Source organism: Cucumis sativus, chromosome 2 (genome assembly GCF_000004075.3).
Source record: "Cucumis sativus cultivar 9930 chromosome 2, Cucumber_9930_V3, whole genome shotgun sequence".
Taxonomy (NCBI): Eukaryota; Viridiplantae; Streptophyta; class Magnoliopsida; order Cucurbitales; family Cucurbitaceae; genus Cucumis; species Cucumis sativus.
The window spans coordinates 13,933,779-13,958,391 of record NC_026656.2 but is presented as its reverse complement, the minus strand read 5'-3'; the positions used below and the strand labels follow the sequence as shown (position 1 = coordinate 13,958,391).

The following is a 24,613-nucleotide window of genomic DNA, read 5'->3' as shown; positions in this document are numbered from 1 at the left end:
ACCATTAAGCGACTTTATCAGGTGAGATACCAATACACTCTAAGAGATACAAGACAAAGAAGCACTCGTTTTGTCTAGGCGTTAAAGCTTCTCAACTTACAACTCCTTCTTGGTAAAGAGCAACAACAAACACCCATCAACTTTCCAAGTACTATATCAACAAAATATCTAATATCAATCAACGCTGAATCAACCATCGTATATTTTAATCATAAAAGAATTTTGGACCTTTGATTATTTTTGTTCTTTTTTAGCATTGGTTACGATAATTGTCCTTTTGGTGTTTTTTTTGCATAGCAAAACCCTAAAACCTAAAAATGGTAGACATATACTAAATTTTAATCATTTTTGTTTTGTTATTGTTGCAACTATCCCATATAATTTCTATCATTTTAAGCCTACAACATTTTACTATAAATTGTGCTATATTATTCATTCAAAAACACACAAACAAATACAAATCTTTTAAATCACATAATACTCACCCAACTAGAGATCGAATATGGTGAAGCCCTTGACAAAGTTCGCTCTCTTCTTCCTAATGGTCTTCATTATCTCAGGTATATCAGTCAATTTGTATTGTTTATATGTAGCCATTTTTTTCCTTTTTGCAATAGTTATCTTATTGTATGACAATTTAACAATTGTATCACTTCAGAAAAATTGTTCGTGGCAGATGCCAGAAATGTCGTCAACATTCCATGCAATAGTCGTATTGATTGTTCTGATCCATGGGACTGTGATTGTAAGCTCAACCTATGTTTTTGTCATCCACATGGATTGGAAAAGAAATTTCTTCACAATGCCCTTCCTGAACATTTGAGAGAAGAAAAGACAACGTCGCTCCTTAAAACATAAATGGGAAATTAACATATATGTATTCTCCCCTCCCAATTTAAGATCTACATATATAGCTCATATATGGAAAGAAATGTACTTTTACTACAATACACACATAAGTAATATATATATGACTATATTTCTCTACAAGAACAATAATATATGACAGCATAACAATCTTATATCTATATACTTTAACGTTAAATAAATCTTCTATTGATCCAAAGGTTGTGTACTGCTATTATATTAGATGAATTCAAGAAATATAATTCTCTCCCTATTGTTATAACCACACACAATAATTCTCTCCCTAATTTTAATTACAATAATACTCTCCTACCCATTCTTTGTATTATTCACAACCAAACTACACTTTTAAACTAGATAATACGAAGCGACAATTTAACTAGAGTTATGAGACTTTGACTTAAAAGTGTTTACTACTAAGACGGTTTGAAACTAAAGCTATAGATGCTTTCTTTTTACAATGTTAGGAACTTGTTATTAGTGATTTAATTTTTTGGCTAAAGGGAATATAAACAGCAAAACAAAGATGGACAAACTATCGAACCAAGAAAACAACAGTAAATAAAAATGCAACTAGGTTGACAAGATGAAGTGGCCATAAGGAAAAGGGTTAATTAGGGTTTTAGCCAAAGTAATCCGATCACCCAGACTAACCTTCTTTGTTTAGTGAATTGGAGTGTATTCCAACCTATTTTGACCTTGAAAGGAGGATGATTTTAGTAAAAAGACTAAACCAACCATTTTGGTTTTGATCTTGGCCAAGGATGAGGTAGAGGCCAATCCTCGAAATTTGATGAAAAAGGCATGCCAAAATTACATGTGCCCTTACCCATTTAGCTTAAGAGGTAACCTAGCTTATCTGGAATGATTATGAAACTCAGATCCTAATCCTAGTTGGACTAAGATAAAACTCATATAAAATCCCCTACAATTACATAATCGTTATGACCACTTCATATGAGATATCTAAGAAGTACTTTTAAGTTCTTCTTTATTTTGTAGTTCACATTCCTGACTTTAGCATCAAATGACATTTTTCTTTATTTTGCAAGTGGACCTGCCGTATCTGAATTTATTTTGTCTATGTCTAGTGTCACCACCATCATTATATAAAATAACAAATCCACATTCACTCAGCTGTAACTTACTTTTGAAAGAAAGCATAAATGTTTTCTTTTATGATTATGATATTTCAAGTGTATATACCATTCGTATATAAGATTTAAGACATGAGTGAATAAGTAAATACTTGAAGTAATTAGACAGAAATGCGTATGTATCAACATTATATTTAACATCTATCAACACTATTAATTTCAAATGTATCAACAATATATCTAATACCAATCATTCAATCAAACCTTAATCAACAATAATATCACACATTTTAAATTTTGGGCCTTTCATTATTTTAGTTTTTTTTTTTTTTTTTTGTATTTCAAAAGTATAGTAATTAAAAGTGTATTGAAAGAGAAATTCTACTTGTACGTTTGCTTGGAAGAAATTTTGTTGCATTTAGTTTTTGACTTTCTTAATTTTGAGATTTGAGCCAAACTCCCTTTGGTTTTGCTAAGTTTTGCAAAACCTAAAACCTAAAAATGGTAAAATATATACTAAATTGTAAACATTCTTGTTGTGTTATTGTTGCAACTATCTCATATAGTTTCTTCCATTTTAAGCTACAACATTTTACTATAAATTATGATATTTTATTCATTTGAAAGCACACACAAATACAAATCTTCCAGGTCATATAATACTAACCCAATAGATATTTGATATGGTGAAGTCCTCAACAAAGTTAGCTCTCTTGCTCTTAATGTTCTTCATTATCTCAGGTATCTAAATCTATTTCAATTGTTTATAGAAAATATCTTTTTTTTCTTTTCGCAATTATTGTTATCTTATTGTATGACAATTAACAATTGAAATATTTCAGAAATGTTCGTGGCAAATGCCAGAAATGTCGTAAACATTCCATGCAATAGTCGTATTGATTGTTCTGATCCATGGGACTGTGACTGCAAGCTCAACCTATGTTTTTGTCATCCACATGGATTGGAAAAGAAATTTCTTCACAACGCATTTCCTGAACATTTGAGAGAAGAAAAGACAACGTCGCTCCTTAAAACATAAATGGGAAATTAACATATATGTATTCTCCCCTCCCAATCTAATATCTACATATATAGCTCATATATGGAAAGAAATGTACTTTTACTACAATACACATAAGTAATATATATATGACTGTATTTCTCTACAAGAACAATAATATATGACAACATAAACAATCATATATCTATATAGATACTCTAACGTTAAATGAATCTCTAATGTTAAATAAATCTTCTATTGATCCAAAGGTTGTGTATTGTTATTAGATGACTTCAAGAAATATATATAATTACATTGTATCTTAACATTAATCTTTCTCGACATCAAAGTACTTCATCCTAGAATGAAAAGGCATTCATGATGTCATTTTGACTATTGGCAAATACACCAGTTGGGCAAGAATATCAAAGTTTGCCTTTTCGATCACATACTGAAAGGGGTGTTTGAACCAGTGGATTAGAAAGAGAAAAAAAAGACTATGTAGTCCTGTAAACCAACAGTAAATCGATGTACTTTTGTTGGAAAAGCTTATCACTACTACTATTGTAGGAGCAATTGAGAAATTAAAAGAAACATAACAATTTAGGTACGTAGAACACTCTAAAATTAAACTATAGAAAAATTAAACCACAACCCACTGAAAAGAAGATCATTATGTTAGAAACTTTTATAACCACGTGAAATAATTCTCTCCTTAATTTTAATTACAAGAACACTCTCCTAAATTTTTTTGTAATACTCACAACCAAACTCAACTTTTAAACTAGATACTAACAAAAGAGAATTTAACCGAAGTTACTAGGAATCTCTTAACTTAAAAGTGTTTACAACTAAGACGATTTGAAACTAATTAAGGCTATAGAGAACATGCTCTACTAAAAAAACATGCTCTTTTGACGTTTTTAAACTGTCGAGAGACCCTATTCTTGACGGTTTTAAAAACGTCAATGAAGCCAATGTCAAGGAAGTCAAATTTCTTGATGGTTGATAAAACGTCAAGAATAGAGAACGTTGACGTTTTATAAACATCAAATATACATATTTTCATGACATTTTAAAACCGTCAAGAATAGACTTGTTTATGACATTTTAAACCCGTCAAGAATGCCCTTGTTTATGACATTTTAAAACCGTCAAGAGTGTTGGATCGGTATGGCAACCCTAGAGGGGGGTGAATAGGGTTTAAATAAACTTTTTAACAAATAAAAAGTAAAATCAACTAATTAGATATTTTCTAAAATTTAAATAAAGAACTTTGTAAACTTTGTTAAATAACAAGATTGATAAAAAGATATGAATGGAAGTATGCAATCAAACTCAACCAATAAGAATATGTAACTAAAATTAAATTAAAAAATAATTAGAAAAGAGTTAGAGAAGAAGACACCGTAATTTTATAGTGGTTCGGTTAAACTCAACCTACATCCACTTTCCCAAGCACCCCTTGGGATTTTGATTGAAAATCTTCTTTGGATTCTTTCCACGGATTTGAGCCGAACCGATTCTTGCTCCTTTTTCGGGTTCAAGAGCAAACCCGATCCTTTCCACGGGTTAGGATCCAACCGTTACAATATGTTGAAATTTTTAAATCACACAAAAGAAAACTCTCTAAAAGAGTGAGTATACAATTTGAAGCTCACAAATTTAATCCTCACAATACAATAAGAAGCTCTCAAGAATAAGATGAAAAGAATAAAAATTGGAAGCTTTAGAGAGAATAACAATGGTGGCTTTTTGCTTGAGGATTGTAAAGATGTTGTGATCTTGTGTAAATGTGAAGTATTTAAAAAGAGAGGAAAGATAAATTCAAAATCATTTGGGTCATTAGATATAAGTAAAAGAAAAATGAATGGTTGAGGTTTAAACTTAATTAGCCGTTAGACACAATACAAATAATAATATAATAATATGTCTTTTCAAAATATTTTGTTTAAAAAGAAATCAATAAAGCAACTTCACCCTCTTTTAAAAAAACTAGCCGTTAGACACAAGAAAAAATAATAATATTAAAATCATTTTTCTTTTAAATTCATTTTCTTTATAAAAGCCAATAAAACATAACAAAAAGCCACATTTGATACTTCTTCATTGCTCCAAGTGGCTTTCTCTAATTGGTTCAAATTGAATGCTTGGTCGCCACGTCACCATCTCGGGTATTTTTTCGTTAAGCTTCTTTTAGCAATATTTTCTTCATTTGAACTTCGATTTGGGTGATTCAAGAGGCGTTTGAATCATTTTTCCAAGCTCTACGATATGGTCTATTCAAATTAATAAAATTGTCAATAAAAAAAATCAGATTTGTTATCATCAAAACATAAATTAATTGAATAATTAAAATAAATTTATTTGAGATTAAGGGCCAAAAAGCCAACAAAGAGTATACATATTCATGACATTTTAAAACGGTCAAAAATGTATTTGTTTATGCCTTTTAAAAATCGTCAAGAATGCAATTGTTTATGACATTTTAAAACCGTCAAGCATGTTTCAATTTTTTTTAAAAAAAAATTGTAATTGAATTATATTTTTGTTCGTGTATTGTGCTGATCTAATAGTCCTGTACAGTTGTCCAGCAACAGTTTCATAAATATATATATATGATCAATGGTATTCATCAAATATAGTTTCAAAACTCGAGCATATATAAACAAAACCATTCTCCATATATCATATATCCAATCAATTCGAAGACTCTTACATAGGTATGAATATTTCATGACTTTAGTTTTGTAGTTCACATCCTTGACGTTAGCATCAAATCACATTTTTCTTTTTTTACACGTCCTTATATAAATTGTAAATTATAAATTTATTATGTAAATGTCTACTACCACGACCATATATTCATTATATATAACGACACTACACATTCAATCATCAGCTATAACTCACATTTGAAATAAAGCATAAATATTTTCTTTTATAAACATAATATTTCAAGTGTATCAATCGTATATAAGATATAAGATCACATGAGTGTATTAAACATTGAACATGAACTACATATAAACATTAGATTTAACATATATACCAACATTTCAAGTGTATCTAACAATATATCTAATACCAATCCAACGCTTCATATATCAGGAATCACACATTTTAAATTTTGGACCTTTCCATTATTTTAGTTTTTTTTAGTATTACAAAAGTATATAGTAATAAAAAAGTGTATTGAAAGAGAAACTCTACTTATACCTCTGCTCACAAGAAATTTTGTTGCATTTAGTTTGATGACTTTCTTAATTTTGGGTTTTGAGCCAAACTCCCTTTGACTTTTGCTAAGTTTTGCAAAACCTAAAACCTAAAACTGGTAAAACCTATACTAAATTTTAATCATTCTTGTTTTTGTTATTTTGTTATTGTTGCAACTATCCCATATAATTTACTATAAATTATGATATATTATTCCTTCCAAAAGCACACAAACAAATACAAATCTTCCAAATCAAATATAACACTAACCCACTAGACATTTGATATGGTGAAGTCCTCCACAAAGTTCGCCTCTCTTGTTCTTAATGTTCTTAATGTTCTTTGTTATCTTAGGTATATAAATCCATTTCAATTGTTTATAAATAATACCTTTTTTTCTTTTTTGCAATTATTGTTATCTTATCATATGACAATTATCAATTGAAATATTTCAGAAACATTCGTGGCAGATGCTAGAAGGGTCGTTAAGATTCCATGCAATAGTCGTATGAATTGTTCTTATCCATGGCACCACTACTTCAGAAAATGGTTTTGCTTGACGTTAATACAGTTGTCAAGTAAACGTATACTTGACGTCTTTAAAACCGTCAAGTAATTGACTGTCAAGTTTAGTCACATTACTTGACACTAAAAAGCCGTCAAAGTATACATTTACTTGACACGAAAAACCCGTCAAGTATACATTTACTTAACACTAAAAAGCCATCAAGTATATATTTACTTGACACTATAAAACCGTCAAGTATACATTTACCTAACACTGTATTAACGTCAAGTAAGATAGTTAGTATACTTGACACTACAAAACTGTCAAGTAAAATCGTATTTTTGATTCAAATAAGATAGTATATTTGGCATGTATTTAACGTCATGTATATCATTTATTAATACACAAAATTTTTCATTTCCTATTTCCTGCATTATGTATATTCGTCAATAAAACATATTTAATACACAAAAAATGACTGAATTTAGTATAATAAGGAAACCATCAATAATTTCATTAATCTAGCAATATCATCAACAATTACATAACTCGAATCCAATATAGGCAACTAAAATTTCCTATATGTGTGGCCTATTCCAAAATCAACAACAATAATAGTTATCTTATATAACCTTAACATGCGTGGTATACCAAAACTAAAGTCTAGACTTAGTCTGCAAGCTCAACCTATGTTTTGTCATCCACATGGATTGGAAAAGAAATTTCTTCACAACGCCTTTCCTAAACATTTAAGAGAAGAAAAGACAACGTCGTCTCTCCTTAAAAAATAAATAGAAAAATTAACATATATGTTATTCTCCACTCGTAATTTAAGATCTATACATACATAGCTCATATATGGAAAGAAATGTACTTTTACTACAATATATACACGTAAGTAATATATGACGATATATTTTTGTACAATAACACGATAATATATGACAGCATAAACAATCTTATATCTATATACTCTAACGTTAAATAAATCTTCTATTGATCCAAAGGTTGTGAATTGTTATTATATGAATTCAAGAAATATAATTACACTGTATGTGCTATAAAGATTGATAATAACATTTTGGAATGTTTAATCAAAATCTGGATCTTTGGTTATATGCTATATTTGAAAATATAGAAAGAAAAATCAAGTTTATATTTTTTGGGAACTTTATCTCCATTATGATCATTTCATTATCCTTCCCAGATGATTTGTTTTATTAAGATATTCAAATTATTCTGGAACATAAACTACCAAATGAAACTACACTGTCATTATCCATTTCCTTTCCTTTTCCTACCACAACATTTGTTTTTTTCTTAAGTACGTTGAATCCATAAGAAAAAAGATAAACCATATATAACCTAACAACTCAGCTTAAATTAAAGCATTTTATTAGAAGACCAAGGTAAAGATAATGTTAGAAAAACTTCACTATCACAGTAGGAATAGTCGAGAAATTAAAGGAAAATACATTTATGTAAAACACTCTACAACTATAGAAAACTCTCACAACCCATTGAATCAAAGAAAACTATTATTATGTAAAGAAAAATTATCACAACAACAGAGAATAAGTGTCTCTCTTTCCTGATTTTAACTAGAAGAAATTCTCTCAAAGTTTTTTTTGTACGGGTGTTCAAAAAAACGACAACCCAACCTACTATGATTATCTAATTATCCAAACTATAATGATTGAGTTGGATTAAATTTTGTGTTGGATTGGGTTAGAAAATTGGAGAAGAAAATGTTGAGTCGGGTTGCGGGGTTGTGCGAGTAAGGCATGACCCAGTCCAACCCGATTATGTATGTATGTATATATATATAATCACCTTGCACCTTGAATAACAATTTGTTCACGTTGTATATTGAAAAACATGATGAAAATTTGTCTAAATAACTTTTGTAGAGATTTTAAAAAAATAACCAGGCTCAACCCGATTTTTTTTGGGTTGGGTTGCCTTGCATATTGAACTGATAGCGTTCATTTTTTTCCCCCAAAGCGAATACATTGGGTTGGTCCATAGCTTTCCACATACCCAACCCAGCCTAGCTTATGTACAGCACCCCTAGTTTTTTATATATACTCACAACCTTTAACTCCGCTCTTAAACTACGATAATACAAAAGAAATTTTATTTAGAGTTACGAGATTCAGACTTAAAGTGTTTACAATTAAGACACTTTTAAACTAAAACTAGAGGATCTCTATATATATTCACAACCTTTAACTCCGCTCTTAAAAATTATTTTTATAATGTTTGGAGCTTGTTATGGAGCATATTCCATAGTGAACAGAAAGAATGATAAGGTCTTAAGAAAAATGGTTAATGAGGCACTACTAGAAAAGTTACCTAATGTGATAGTTGTATACATCCCAAATTGAAAAGAGAAAAGAAAAAACAGTCATGAATGCTTAAAAGAAATTTTGTTGCATTTAGTTTGACGACTTTCTTAATTTTGGTTTTGAGACAAACTCTCTTTGAATTTGCTAAGTTTGCATAAGCTAAAACCTAAAACTCATAAAAGCTATACTAAATTTTAATCATTCTTGTTTTGTTATTGTTGCAACTATCCCATATAATTTACTATAAATTATGATATATTATTCATTCAAAAGCACACAAACAAAAATACAAATCTTCCAAATCATATAATATTAACCCACTAGACATTTGATATGGTGAAGTCCTCAACAAAGTTAGCTCTCTTGCTCTTAATGTTCTTCATTATCTCGGGTATACAAATCTATTTCAATTGTTTATAAAAAATATCTTTTTTTTTCTTTTCGCAATTATTGTTATCTTATGTATGACAATTAACAATTGAAATATTTCAGAAACGTTCGTGACAAATGCCAGAAATGTCGTCAACATTCCATGCAATAGTCGTATTGATTGTTCTGATCCATGGGACTGTGACTGCAAGCTCAATCTATGTTTTTGTCATCCACATGGATTGGAAAAGAAATTTCTTCACAACACATTTCCTGAAAATTTGAAAGAAGAAAAGACAAATTAACATATATGTATTCTCCGCTACCAATTTAAGATCTACATACATACCTCATATGTAGAAAGAAATGTACTTTTACTACAATACACATAAGTAAGATATATATATGCCTGTATATCTCTACAAGCTAAGAACAATATTATATGACAACATAAACAATCATATATATATATACTCTAATGTTAAATAAATCTTCTATTGATTCAAAGGTTGCATATTGTTGTTAGATGAGAATTCAAGAAATATATATAATTTCACTGTATCTTAACATTAATCTTTCTCGACATCGAAGTACTTCATCCTAGAATGAAAAGACATTCATGATGTCATTTTGACTATTGGCAAATACACCAATTGGGCAAGAATATCAAAGTTTGCCTTTTCGATCACATACTCAAAGGGGTGTTTGAACCAACAGAAATCGATGTATTTTGTTGGAAAAACTTAAAACTATAGAAACATTCAACCACACAACCCACTGAAAAGAAGATCATTATGTAAGGAACTGTTATAACCAGATAGAATAATTCTCTCCTTAATTTTAATTACAAGAACACTTTCCTAAAGTTTTTTGTATTACTCACAACCAAACTCCACTTTTAAACTAGACACTACCAAAAGAGGATACTACCAAAAGAGAATTTAATAAGAGTTACGAAACTCTAACTTAAAAGTGTTTACAATTAAGACGATTTGAAACTAATTAAAGCTATAGGTGCTTTCTTTTTACAACGTTAAGAACTTGTCATGGGTGATTTAGTTTTTTGGCTAAAGGGTATATAAACAAAACAAAGAAGGAGAAACTATCCTACCAAGAAAACAATAGTAAATAAAAATGCAACTAGGTTGGTAGGATGAAATGGCCTTAAGGAAAAGAGATAGGATTTTTGCCAAACTAACTCGATCTGTCAGGCTAACCTTCTTCGTTTAGTGAATTGGAGCGTATTCCAGCCTATTTTGGCCTTAAAAGTAGAATGATTTTAGTAAAAAGCCCAAATCAACCATTTTGGTCTTGATCTTGGCCAAGGATGAGGCAGAGGCCAAGCCTCGAAATTGATAAATATATATATATATATAAGGCATGTCAAATGTACATGTGTCCGATAATCTAACTTTTCTGGAAGGATTATGAAACTCTCGTATCCTAATCCTTGTTGGGACTAAGATAAAACTCATATCAAATCCCCTACAATTAACATCATTATGACTTCATTTGAGATATCTAACAACTTTTAACTTTTTTATTTTGTAGTTCACATCCCCGATTTTAGCGTCAAATCACATTTTTCTTTATTTTACAAGTCCTTATTCAAATTTGCAAATTATAAATTTATTTTGTAAATGTCTACTACCACCACCATATTCATCATATACAACAACAATGCACATTCAATCATAATTAAGATGTAACTCACATTTGAAATAAAGCATAAATATTTTCTTTTATAAACAGAGTGTATCAATCGTATATAAGATATAAGATAATGAGTGTATTAAACATTGACATGAACTACGTATCAACATTTCAAGTGTATCTAACAATATATCTCATACCAATTCACGCTTAATATATCAGCAATCACACATTTTAAATATATCTCATACCAATTCACGCTTAATATATCAGCAATCACACATTTTAAATTTAAGATCTTTCATTATTTTAATATTTCAAAAGTATATAGTAATCAAAAGTGTATTGAAAGAGAAATTCTACTTGTACGTCTGCTCAGAAATTTTTTTGTTGCATTTAGTTTGATGACTTTCTTAATTTTGGGTTTTGAGCCAAACTCCATCTTTGGTTTTGCTAAAGTTTGTAAAACCTAAAACCTAAAAATGGTAAAACATATACTAAAATTTAATCTTATTTTGTTATTGTTGCAACTATCCTCTATAATTTCTTCCATTTTAAGCTACAACATTTTACTATAAATTATGATATCTTATTCCTTCAAAAGCACACAAACAAATACAAATCTTCCAAATCATATAATACTAACCCACTAGACACATTCGATATGGTGAAGCCCTCAACAAAGTTCGCCCTCTTGTTCTTAATGTTCTTCATTATCTCAGGTATATATAAATCCATTTCAATTGTTTATAGATAATATATTTTTCCTTTTCACAATATTATTGTTATCTTATGATCTCGTGACAATTAACAATTCAAATATTTTAGAAACGTTCGTGGCAGATGCCAGAAATGTCGTCAACATTCCATGCAATAGTCGTATTGATTGTTCTGATCCATGGGACTGTGATTGTAAGCTCAACCTATGTTTTTGTCATCCACATGGATTGGAAAAGAAATTTCTTCACAATGCCCTTCCTGAACATTTGAGAGAAGAAAAGACAACGTCGCTCCTTAAAACATAAATTGGAAATTAACATATATGTATTCTCCCCTCCCAATTTAAGATCTACATATATAGCTCATGTATGGAAAGAAATGTACTTTTACTACAATACACACATAAGTAATATATATATGTGACTATATTTCTTTACCAGAACAATAATATATGACGGCATAAACAATCTTATATCTATATACTCTAACGTTAAATAAATCTTCTATTGATCCAAAGGTTGTGTATTGTTCTTAGATGAATTCAAGAAATATAATTAGACTGTATGTGCTATAAAGATTGATAATAACATTTTGGAATATTTAATCGAAGTCTGGATCTTTGGTTATATGCTATATTTGAAAATATAGAAAGAAAAATCAATTAGATTATATTGTTGGAAAAATTATCCATTATGATCATTCATTATCCTTCCCAGATGATTTGTTTTATTAAGATATTCAAATTATTCTGCAACATAAACTACCAAATGAAACTACACTGTCATTGTCCATTTCCTTTCCTTTTCCTACCACAACTTTTGTTTTTTTCTTAAGTATGTTGAATCAATAAGAAAAAAGATAAACCATATATAACCTAACAACTCAGCTTTAATTAAAGCATTTTATTGGAAGACCAAGGTGAAGATAATGTTAGAAAAACTTCACTATCACAGTAGGAATAGTCGAGAAATTAAAGGAAAATACATTTACTCTAAAACTACATAGAAAACCCACAACCCACCAGATCAAAGAAAACAATTATGTAAGAAATATTATTACAACCACATGAATAAATGTCTCCCTTTCTGATTTTAATTACAAGAACCTGCTTTCAAAGTTTTTTCTGTATTATTCACAACCTTAACTCCGCTCTTAAACTTAGATAATATACAAAAAGAGAATTTAGTAACTCTTTTAGTTGGTTAGAGTTACGAGACTCGGACTTAGAAGTGTTTACAGCTAAGACACTTTGAAACTAAAACTAGGGGAGCTCTCCTTTTTATAATGTTTGGAGCTTGTTATGGAGTGTATTCCATAGTAAATTTAATAAAAAGAAATGAAAAGGTCTTAAGAAAAATGGTAATTAGGCTTTGAGCCGAAGTAGCGCGATCAATCGAGACCAATCTTTTTCATTTGGTGAATTGAACATATTTCACCCTATTTGGGCCTCAAAGGAGGAGGATTTGAGCAATAAACTCAAGCCAACCTGTAACGACCCAACTTTTCTAAGTAAGTCGAGATCGTTAATTTTTAACAAACAAAAGACTTTGATTAATATAAAACAAAACGTAAGCAATTTAAAAAAAAAAACATCTTCAAGTCAGTCCTGATTTTTAAACATTCAAGAAAACATAAAATAATATTGTTTGCAACAAACGTTTGTAAACTAAATTTCAAATCAATCTTAAATAAGCGGAAGCAATTACACGTTTCCTATGGCATCACGCTTCCTTCCTGCCCCTCGCCGGTTTGCCGCCTTTATTACCTTTGCCTGAAAATTAAACATAAGAAGGGTGAGTATTTTAAATACTCAGTAAGAGACCCTCTACTGGTCTCGTCAGGGGAAAAATAAATTGTTAAAGTTCTATTGGGACACCCTGTACAGTCGCAGTCTTGTGATCCCGTAGGATACACATCTCAGTCTAACGCCCCGAAGGACGTACATATCAGTCTGACGCCCCGAGGGACGTACATATCAGTCAAGTGTTCTGCAGAACACATATCAGTCAAATGCTCCCGAAGGTGCAAAATAAATTGGTGATCCCGTGGGACACCTACAAGGTAATCATCCCAATACAACCTAACAATTTATCCCCTCATTCCATTCAATCCATCTTTCAGATACTTCAAAACATAGAGTTCTTTCTCTCAACGTCCTAACAGTCAACTTATCTCACTTAGGTCATATGTCTGTCAATAACATACTAATACATCAGTCAATCAAACTATACAGTCAATACACCCCTCAGATCACCAGCACACAGTCATACTTTAGCGTAACGACACCCAATCTAAACGACAATCACAAGATCGCACCTGCATCTCATACAAGCATAATCTACAATTTTCGTCCTGTCCACATCCACACACATATATATATATTCCATGACAATCACAATATGCATTCAACATTAAGTCTACTTCAATTCCTATGCATATATATATATTTTCAGTCAATCCACAGTGTACATTCATAAGTATCATCTCAACATCTTTACTCAGTCAAAGATAATCATTCAGACATACAATTCACAATCATAAGTGAGTCCAGTAGAAAATCCCTTACCTTCAAATTTGTTAAGCTCCTTAACCACGTTGAAGTCTATGAAGAACGAACCTAAACATTAAGACAATTTCTCAATAATTCCCTTCAACGCATCAGTCATTTAAATTCAACCCAATGTGAATCTTTTTGCAACTTACCCAAATCTTCGCGAAAGAAATCGAGCAGTGGCTTTGCGAAGAGATGACGTGCGACGGAGAGACCGTATACAGATGGCCGGAGAGTCGCGCGGCAGTGCAGACAACGGAGGAGAAGGAATCGGCGGCGGCTGGGCTGAAAACAGAGGAGAAAGGAGAGGGGAGACAGCCGGCGGTTACAGGTTCACGCGGCGGCCTTGCTTCGCGAACAGAGATGGCGGCCGACGGTTGCAGCGACGTCCGGCTGGGTTTGGACGGAACGGAGAGGAAAAGAGAAGATGGAGATGGCCGACGGCGGTTGCTGTGCGAACGGATGGGGCGGCTGACTGCGGTTGGCTGCGGCAGGACGGGAAGAAGAATAGGGAAAATGGGTGGGCGGCTGCTAGGGTACCGGAAGGAGAAGAAAAGAAAATGAGAGAGGGGTTGTGTGCGGCGCTCGTGCGAGAGGAAGAAGGAAGGAAAAATATATTCTTTTCTTTTCTTTTCTTTTTATTTAAATTAAGTATAAATATATATATATATATAAAATTAAAAACAAAATATATATATATACATACCTTTGGGGCATTACATTCTTCCCTCCTTAAGAAACTTTCGTCCTCGAAAGTTCTAATCCTGAAATAACTCTGGATAACGAGTCCTCATTTCTTCCTCTCGCTCCCATGTCGCCTCTTCAATTCGATGATTCCGCCACAAAACCTTTACTAATGGAATGCTTCTATTACGAAGCATCTTTACCTCTCTAGCCAGAATCTCCACAGGTTGTTCTACATAGCTCAAATGCTCATCAATCTCCAAGGGTTCATAGTCCACTACATGAGACGTATCGGCCACATACTTCCTCAACATCGAAACATGAAAAACATTATGAACTGCAGAGAGAGATGGTGGTAATGCCAAGCGATACGCCACAACACCAACCCTCTCTAAGATCTCAAATGGTCCAACAAAACGAGGACTTAACTTTCCTTTCTTCTCAAAACGCATAACACCCTTCATAGGTGCTACCTTCAAGAATACCTTTTCTCCCACATCGAACTTAAGGTCTTTTCGTCGTACATCCGCATAACTCTTCTGTCTACTCTGCGCTGTTTGCATACGTGCTCTAATCTTTTGAATAGCCTCATTAGTAGACCGAACTAATTCAGGTCCCATCAATCTATGTTCACCAACCTCACTCCAACAAACAGGGGTTCTACAACATTTGCCATATAAAGCCTCAAATGGTGCCATACCGATGGTAGCCTGGAAACTGTTGTTATAAGCAAACTCCATCAAATGTAGATGAGAGTCCCAACTACCTGGAAACTCTATAACACAAGCTCGTAGCATATCCTCTAAAACTTGGTTCAAACGTTCAGTTTGACCATCAGTCTGTGGATGAAAGGCTGTACTGAAATCCAATCTCGTACCCATAGCAGTCTGAAGTCCCTTCCAAAACTTGGAAGTAAACCGTGCATCCCTATCAGAAACAATCGATACAGGCACTCCATGCAGTCTCACAATCTCAGTTAAATACAACTCTGCCCACTTACTAGCAGTATAAGTGGATTTTCCTGGTACAAAATGTGCCGATTTTGTAAGCCTGTCTATGACAACCAGAATCACTGTGAAACCCTTCAGGGTCTTAGGCAGCCCTGAAATAAAATCCATCGACACATTCTCCCACTTCCACTCTGGCACACTTAAAGGTTGTAATAAACCTGCTGGTTTCTGTCTAGGTGCCTTAACTTGCTGACATACTAGACACTTACTAACAAATTCCGCCACTTCCCTTTTCATATTCCGCCACCAATAAAATCGTTTTAGATCCTGATACATTTTCGTGCTACCAGGATGCATGGAAAATGGGGAATTATGGGCTTCATCTAGTAAGTCAATCTTAACTGTACTGTTCGCTGGCACACATAAACGTCTTTCAAACATCAACCCACCATCAGAGGATATGGAGAACTCATCAGTCTGCCCTGTTTCAACAAGGCGACGTCTCTCCATCAAATAAGGATCACTACTCTGAGCATCAACAATCTTGTGCCTCAGAGTCGGTTGCACCGTTAATTGAGCTAGCTGTGAGGTGACTCTCCCCACAGACACTGCAATCTCAGCTCTCTCTCAAGTCTCGATGCAATGGTACCTGTCTAGTAATGAGTGCTGCCGAATGTGATACTTTTCTACTAAGAGCATCAGCCACCACATTCGCCTTACCAGGATGGTACAATATCTCACAGTCATAATCTTTTACCAACTCGAGCCACCTTCGCTGTCTCATATTCAACTCCTTCTGAGTGAAGAAGTACTTTAGGCTCTTATGGTCAGTAAAGATTTGTATCTTTTCACCGTACAAGTAATGTCTCCATATCTTCAATGCAAAAACCACTGCTGCCAACTCCAAATCATGTGTGGGGTAGTTCTGCTCGTGACTCTTCAACTGACGAGAGGCATAAGCAACCACCTTACCTTTCTGCATCAAAACACAACCCAGTCCTTTCTTGGAAGCATCACTGTAAATCACAAAACTTCCAGATCCATCTGGTACAGTAAGGACCGGTGCAGTAACTAACCTTTGCTTAAGGTTCTGAAAACTATCCTCACAAGCTGGACTCCAAACAAACGGAGTTCCCTTCCTTGTCAACTGAGTCAAAGGAGTAGCCAAACGTGAAAAATCCTCCACAAACCTCCGGTAGTACCCTGCTAAACCCAGAAAACTACGAACCTCACTAACTGTAGAGGGTCGAGACCAACTGGTAACCGCTTCTATCTTTGCAGGGTCTACTGAAACTCCCTCACTGGAAACCACATGACCAAGAAAAGCCACCTGCTTCAACCAAAATTCGCACTTCGAGAACTTAGCATACAGTTTATTGACTCGAAGAGTCTCTAACACCTTATGTAAGTGTTCCTCATGTTCGACTTCAGTCTTGGAATAAACCAAGATATCATCAATGAAGACTATCACAAAAGTGTCCAAGAAATCCTTAAACACCCTGTTCATCAAATCCATAAATACAGCAGGTGCATTAGTCAAACCAAAAGACATCACTATGAATTCATAATGTCCATACCTCGAACGAAAGGCAGTCTTAGGAATATCACGGTCTCTAATCCTCAACTGGTGATAACCTGACCGTAAGTCAATCTTAGAGAACACCGTGGCTCCCTGTAACTGATCGAACAAATCATCGATTCTGGGTAAAGGATACCTGTTCTTGACTGTTACTTTATTCAACTCTCTATAGTCAATGCAAAGACGCATCGACCCATCCTTCTTCTTCACAAACAATACTGGTGCACCCCAAGGTGACACACTAGGTCGAATAAAGCCTTTGTCAAGCAATTCCTGTAACTGTACCTTCAGTTCTTTCAACTCAGCAGGAGCCATCCTATAAGGGGCTCTAGAAATAGGAGTAGTGTTTGGCTCCAACTCAATGACAAAATCAACCTCTCTATGTGGCGGCAGTCCTGGAAGATCTTTTGGAAATACATCTGGGTATTCTCTTACCACAGGTTCTGAAGTTAAAGAAGTCTCACCTTCCCTAGTATCCACCACACTTGCCAAAATACTCCAAGTACCCTGGCTGAGTAGTTTACTAGCTTTCATAGCTGAGATTACTTTAGGCAGTACTACTGTTCCTACTCCCTTGAATTTAAAGCTAGATGCAGTAGGGGGACTAAACACAACTTCCTTACGAGAACAATCAATACTAGCATGATTAGTAGCTAGCCAATCCATACCTAAAATTACATCAAAGTCACGCATATCTAATACCAACAAGGTTACGTCCAGCACACGACCAGCTATCTCAATTTCACATGCTTTAATCTTTTCCTTAGACAACATAATTTCTCCAGACGGTGTAGACACTGACAAAACATAGTCTAAGGGTTCCACTTCTAAGCATGCATGCGTCACAAAAAGCGATGAATATATTTTGTTAAATAACTGTCATCGTTCTCCAATTTACAACAACTAATAACTATCACATTTCTCAATTTCCTATAGTTTTATCCTGTTCTCCATGCAGCTCCACCATTACACGAACCATTAGAATGACAATAATGTAGCTGAGAATGACAAATTTGAAATTATACAAGTTTCACACCAATGTACAAGAAAATAGCCAACACTTTAATATATATACACTATAATACGATTTATAATATTTGTACATCTTAATACAAGTTTCAGTAATCCACATGTACAAAATACTAGCCCTTAATCAAAAAATATTTTAAATAGCATTTGAATATATTTGACTGGACCAACCGAGAATGTTCGTTTCTAGAAATGATATTTGAAACAAAACTCATGAACTTGTCGACTCCAGTTGAACCTACAAAGAATCCATAACACATAATACAGTCAATGAATAACTAAATCAACGTCTCAACAAAATACAGAACACAAACAAGAACTTCAACACTTGATTCCATGAAATGAAAAGAGAAGACCATGAGGACTATATTAGGCAAACACAGCAAACAAAAACATATTGCTACTCTTTCTCTCTAGAATACACATACCAAAAACATACCCAGCTCACTCTCCCATTCTCTATTCATTTTACTACCCCACTCATGGTGGTCCCTCTTCAAATCTGATAATGAAAATGAAGTTCCTAAGAAGAGGAGAAAGAGATCAAGGAGAAGAAGAACGTCCAACCAAATGGCCACTGCAAATTGAACAACTTCTTGGGTTGTTCCTAGTCCTTAGAACAAAACAGCCTACGACAATACATGTACGACAATTTGTAATCCTTAGAGTTAAACAGTTTGTATTATGCAATCATCGCCAATAAAGATGAACTATGAATAATCATGTACCAATTCTCTCAAATTATTAAAACGAATAGGAAGATTACAGCAACTACTCAGGTTCAGGAACAAAAAAAGTGCTACAACAATTGAAGGGTTCATGTGCAAGCCATACATGTATTGAAATACCATTCATTGTTGGTTTGCGACAGTGTAGGTCTATAGCGTCTTACTTGAATGAAGTGCCCAGCATTATCCCATGTGTATGACAAAGTTGTCCATATTTTGGAAGACCGCAGTTCTGAATTACAAAAACCAATTAGACAGCACATTGCAAAAACATACATCTCTAATCCCCAATCCATATATTAAACATTCAAAGGTAGTGAACCAAGGACACAAGCAAATAATCACCTTCTGCAGTTATTTGATTGCAAGAAGATTCATATCCCAATGCAGTATGGCACCAAATACCATAATTCCATGAGCCAGTCACATATATATCGAACTCTTCCTAAGAAACCTATAAGGAGTAATAACAAAAAAAATCTCCAATCAAATGGTGGGAATGGAGAAACTAAGGTGAGTGAGAACTACAATGGGGAAGTCCAAAAAATGAAAGGGTACTCAGAATCCTTCATTCACAAAATCTCATTAAAAACTAGATTATTATACCCAAACATTGACAAAATCTCATATGCTACTTAAAACTAGAAAAAACAAGAAGCATGTAATAATATTGAATTCAAACATGTACTAGTTTTAAAATAATTAACTCTGTTGACTTTAATAAACTACATTTGTCTCTCTAGATCTTTTTTTTATTTCCAAACAGAATAAACAACTTGAAACTTCAACCGATACACATCATAAAAACTAGCAGCCTGAGTTCAAATTTGCTAAAACCAGAAAGAAAAGAGGGGAAAAAGAAAACAACAGAAAACAGTAGGATCAACCAACAATTCCAAATAACCAAACCAAGCAGAAGATCAAAGCAATGAAAAATCCAAGGAAAACCCAGAAACCATAAGGCCAAAAGAGAGGAAAAACATAAATGATAAGAGAAGAAAAGAAAAGGGTCAAAGATTCATATATAGAAATGGAGATAAGAGTGTTACCGTGAGTTATTCCTTGGGAGGTGTGGACATTTTGAACTTTAGCAGAAGAATCTAAGCAGTTACCTATTAAACTTCCAATAAACTCACATTCCAATAGTATTTCACAATGGCAAGATGGCCTGGGAGGCAATTTGGAAAGCAAAGGGAGAGAATTAAGAAACAAGGGAGAGAGAGTTACCTCAGTTAAAAAAGAACTCTCACATAACTCAAAGCTCAATGTCTCATCGATTGTTATCTTCAACTCTTTAAAATCTACAAACAAAATGAGAATAACATTAAAACTAAGAACTTTAACTTTTAAGTCTAGGAATCATGTCCTTGAAATAGAAACAAAATAGAAACTTGAAGTCTCTTTTTCTTCTTCCATTCCTAGGCTCCATCGTAATGAAAGCATGAAATGTGTTAAAAATGAAGGAAATTCAAGCATTGCATAAAACTATTTCACACATTTACCAATGTTAATTTACCTTTTTTATTTCAACCAACCATGTGGTGAACTCTGATCGTTTGTTCTTAAAAAAATAAAGTTACTCAGATCAAATTGAAGAAATCAAAAAGCATTATAGAAACTTTTTCACAGTATAACAGAAATCAAGATCAAAATATGTATTCTCAACTTGCCTAGAATTAATATTGCTAAGCAAAAAAGAAAACATATTTCGCTTTAGACCGAAAACAAAATTGCTTTTAGTGATAGAGAAGAAAACAAATTTTGGGTTTGAGCAGTGAAGAATGTCTTCATCATAAAAAAAACATACAAGTACGGAACAAGCCTTTCTACCTGCTGCTGGTAGTACTCTGCTACATAATCTTCAAGACTTGAATACATTCACCAAGAAAAGAGTGAGAGAAAAAGATGCATGAAGTTCCAAGCTTTTAATTCTTTATTTTCTTCCTCCCTTAACAAACCAAAATCTAACTATACTCTATATCAATCCCAAATTACAAAATAAAGTAGTATCTATACAAATATAAACATGTTTTTATAAAGGCAAAAGAAAGATAAAATTTTTACTAGGATCTAGGACCATAAACTAGCCAACTCAAAGTAGAAACCCAAAATATTGGGGAACTACTACTTAACTCTCTATACCACAACCAATAAATTTCATAACATAAATATGGAGAAAAAAAAATACTAAACTGTAAGAATCAATAGGTTCTAAGTATGAAGTTACATCCAGAAATTACATTCCTACAAAATCAAACAACTATAACTGTGCAACCCTTGGTTGGATCATATTTGTCTCCCAACCTAATTAGGCAAAAGAGATTGAATTAGGGGGAATAACAAAAGGAAAGAAAATCTGGAAGTAAAAAGACAAGAAGTACCATTCTTCATCCTTGTGAGAAAAAGGCTTGTTTATGTGTTCCACATAACTAAAAAGATCAACATACATGCTCTCAACTTCAACAACCAATATCTCATCTTCTTCAAGTTCTTGCAATAAATGGTGTGTATGTCATCAAGCCTTCTCTGAAATCACAAATTATCAACATTGCATTGAAAATTATAAAGTTAAAAGAACGAAGTTAGAAAACACAATTCAATAAAATTATGAGACAAAGAAATGCCATACTCTCTATTTACCATAAGACCAACTCATAACTATTGTTTTTACATATTCATACGATGAAGGTTCTGCACATATGTGTATAAAGAAAAGAAGAATTCACAACAGCATTCATCTAAGGTAAAAAAGGTAAAGCCGAGACGTCCCTATTTGAAATGAAGATGAAGAATAAAAGAACGAAGAAACAAAGTTGCAGCAAGTAAATTGAGAAAGCGTACTAAATCAAGAGTTGAAAGAGATCTAACCTTCTCAATACCCAGGCCGTTGAGATTCATTTATACCGTTCCAATCTCTTTGGCCTAAATCATAAACCAAAGAATTTAAAACAAATTTCACACCATCCAAATGATAGATCTCTTCAAACCCACAATCATGTTCAAATTTAAAACATCCATGATCACAAATTCAAAGAATTACATCCTCTAGATGAAAAAAAACACCAATAAAGTCATAGCAAAATACACTATGGAATTTAAAGCCGAGAACAAAATTTTGGAAAGCTTTCTTTACCCAAACACTTTCTTCCTCCACAAGCCTTCACCAAACTAACTACCATCCTTTTTCGTTTTCTTTTTTTTTCTCCTTCTGTACACTAGCAAAAAAATATAACAAGATATATATATATAGACACCTTTGACAAAATAAGGTGGTACTTTCATGACTACAAACTGCTAAAGCAAAGTATTAAAGTGACAATATTACAATTAAAGAATCAAATATAAAATGTGAGGAATGATTTAAACTAATCCGTTGAGAAATCAGAATCTTATATAGGACATTATGCAATGGGACAATGATGAATACGTTCAATAAACTTTAATGTACCCCAATCTACCATAAACTTGAGTTCACTCAAAACCTGTACAAGGGAAATACTAAATCACTCAATCTCATGTAATCTTTATACTTCAAATCCCCTCTATATTCGGTAGCCAAGATGACCAAACCTAGGCGAATCAGTTTGCCCAATGTCTGTATTCATTACTCATACATATTGAATCCAAAATAAAAAAAAAAAAAACCAAAGTTGATTTTGAAATACAAAAACAAAAGGGGTCTAAATGGGGTGGAGGATTCAGTGGCTAACTTTGAGTGTTTAATAGCTTTGAAAGACAGAGAGAAAATTACCTAGTAGATGAAGAGGGTCCGAGCAAAATCCTTAGTCCAACAAATGATTTATCTTACATAAACCAATGATTTATTATGTTTCTTTTAGTCCAGCAACATGGTGGCATTAGAAATAAGGATAATTTTAAATCACAATTCTCCTAAATCAATCAGCAACATGGTGGCATCAACAATATGGTGGCTCCACCTGAAAGCACAATTCTTCTAAATCAAATTTTCAATTCCAACTCATTGAAAAATCAAGAAATGTTCTTATAACAGGTATGAGTTACCTCTTTCCTTGATAGTTGATTTTGTATCGGAAAGCATGTTAATTAAGTTAATACCAAACATATAGGAAGATCAAAAGTCTGTAAAAATACTTCTAAATAAGATTTGATGGATAGATATATTTTAAAAGTAATCAAAACATAATATATTGTATACTAAGGAAGGAGAAACAAGACAGCAACAAGAAAAATGATCTAATATAATCAACAACAAGCCTTCATTTGGGGTATTTTCCTACAACGAAGCCTTTTCCCATGTGAATACTAAATAGAAAAATGATCTAATCAATTTTGTTTTCCCAGCAACTAGTATTTTGTCTGATTAGTTCCCATTTTGGAACATAGCAATTCCATCCTACAAAATCATTGAATTTAATTGTTGAAATAACTAAAGAATGGAAAATTAGAACAATTTTAGATTGTACCACAGTACACTGCCATAAATTAAAATTCAAGAGAAATCCACAATTAGAAAAGAGAAATTGGGCATAACTCAAACTCACAAAATAATCCCATGTAACTGCAAGAACGAATTAAAGACATAACAGAAATTCAACGATTAGAAAAAAGAAATTGGAAAGAACTGAAACTCACAAAACAATCTCATGGAGTTGTTGTAACCACAACAAAGAAGAACTTCATAGAGAGAGAGAGAAAGAGATAACGAAGAGAAGCTTACCGGCGGAGGGGTGACGACTCATGTCCACGATTTGAAGCTTCAAGTTGATTGCGAAGGTTTGGAGAAGATGGGGGTGGTGGCGACGGGGTGTTGGTGACGATGAGGAGGAGGTTTGGACGGACGGGCACGAGGGGGGAAGTGGTGACGACGAGACTTAAGATGGCTGAAATGGGAAGAAACGCGCACAGGAGGAATGGAGAAAATTTAGGGGAGAAACACGGATGGGAGGAAGCAATTGGGGAAAAATTAAGGGTTTAGAAGGGGAAATTGTGTTTTTTTTAAATATAAAGTTGTAATTTTAATTTTTTAAATATAAAATAATAAATTTTTTAATGGTAACATTCTATGACATCAAATAACTGTCGCGGAAAGTGTTATCCGAAAAATTCCGTCTTTTCCCGCCAAAAACGCGAAATTTTCTATTTTGTGACAGTTTTTTCTTCTCCCTCCCATTTTGTGAGATATATAACTGTCATAATAGACAGATTTTCTTCTAGTGTAACCATGCAATTTGACTACTTGGGGAGGTGATTAGTAGGTGAAATAATCTGGCGAGTTGACCATTAATTAAGCGACTTTATCAGGTGAGATACCAATACACTCTAAGAGATATAA

General features: G+C 33.0%; 1 long non-coding RNA gene across 2 annotated transcripts; it reads right to left on the bottom strand.

Annotated features, from left to right (window-relative positions):
• Window positions 1–22,350: 22,350 nt before the first annotated feature.
• LOC116402228 lies at window positions 22,351–24,259 on the bottom strand. Of its 2 annotated transcripts, none has more exons than XR_004214693.1 (3): window positions 23,999–24,259; window positions 23,051–23,237; window positions 22,351–22,514 (listed from the first exon to the last, which is right to left on the bottom strand). It is a non-coding gene; the product is annotated as an uncharacterized LOC116402228 (long non-coding RNA). The 2 variants fall into 2 exon arrangements; XR_004214694.1 differs by lacking the exon at window positions 22,351–22,514 and adding an exon at window positions 22,547–22,894.
• Window positions 24,260–24,613: the final 354 nt, after the last annotated feature.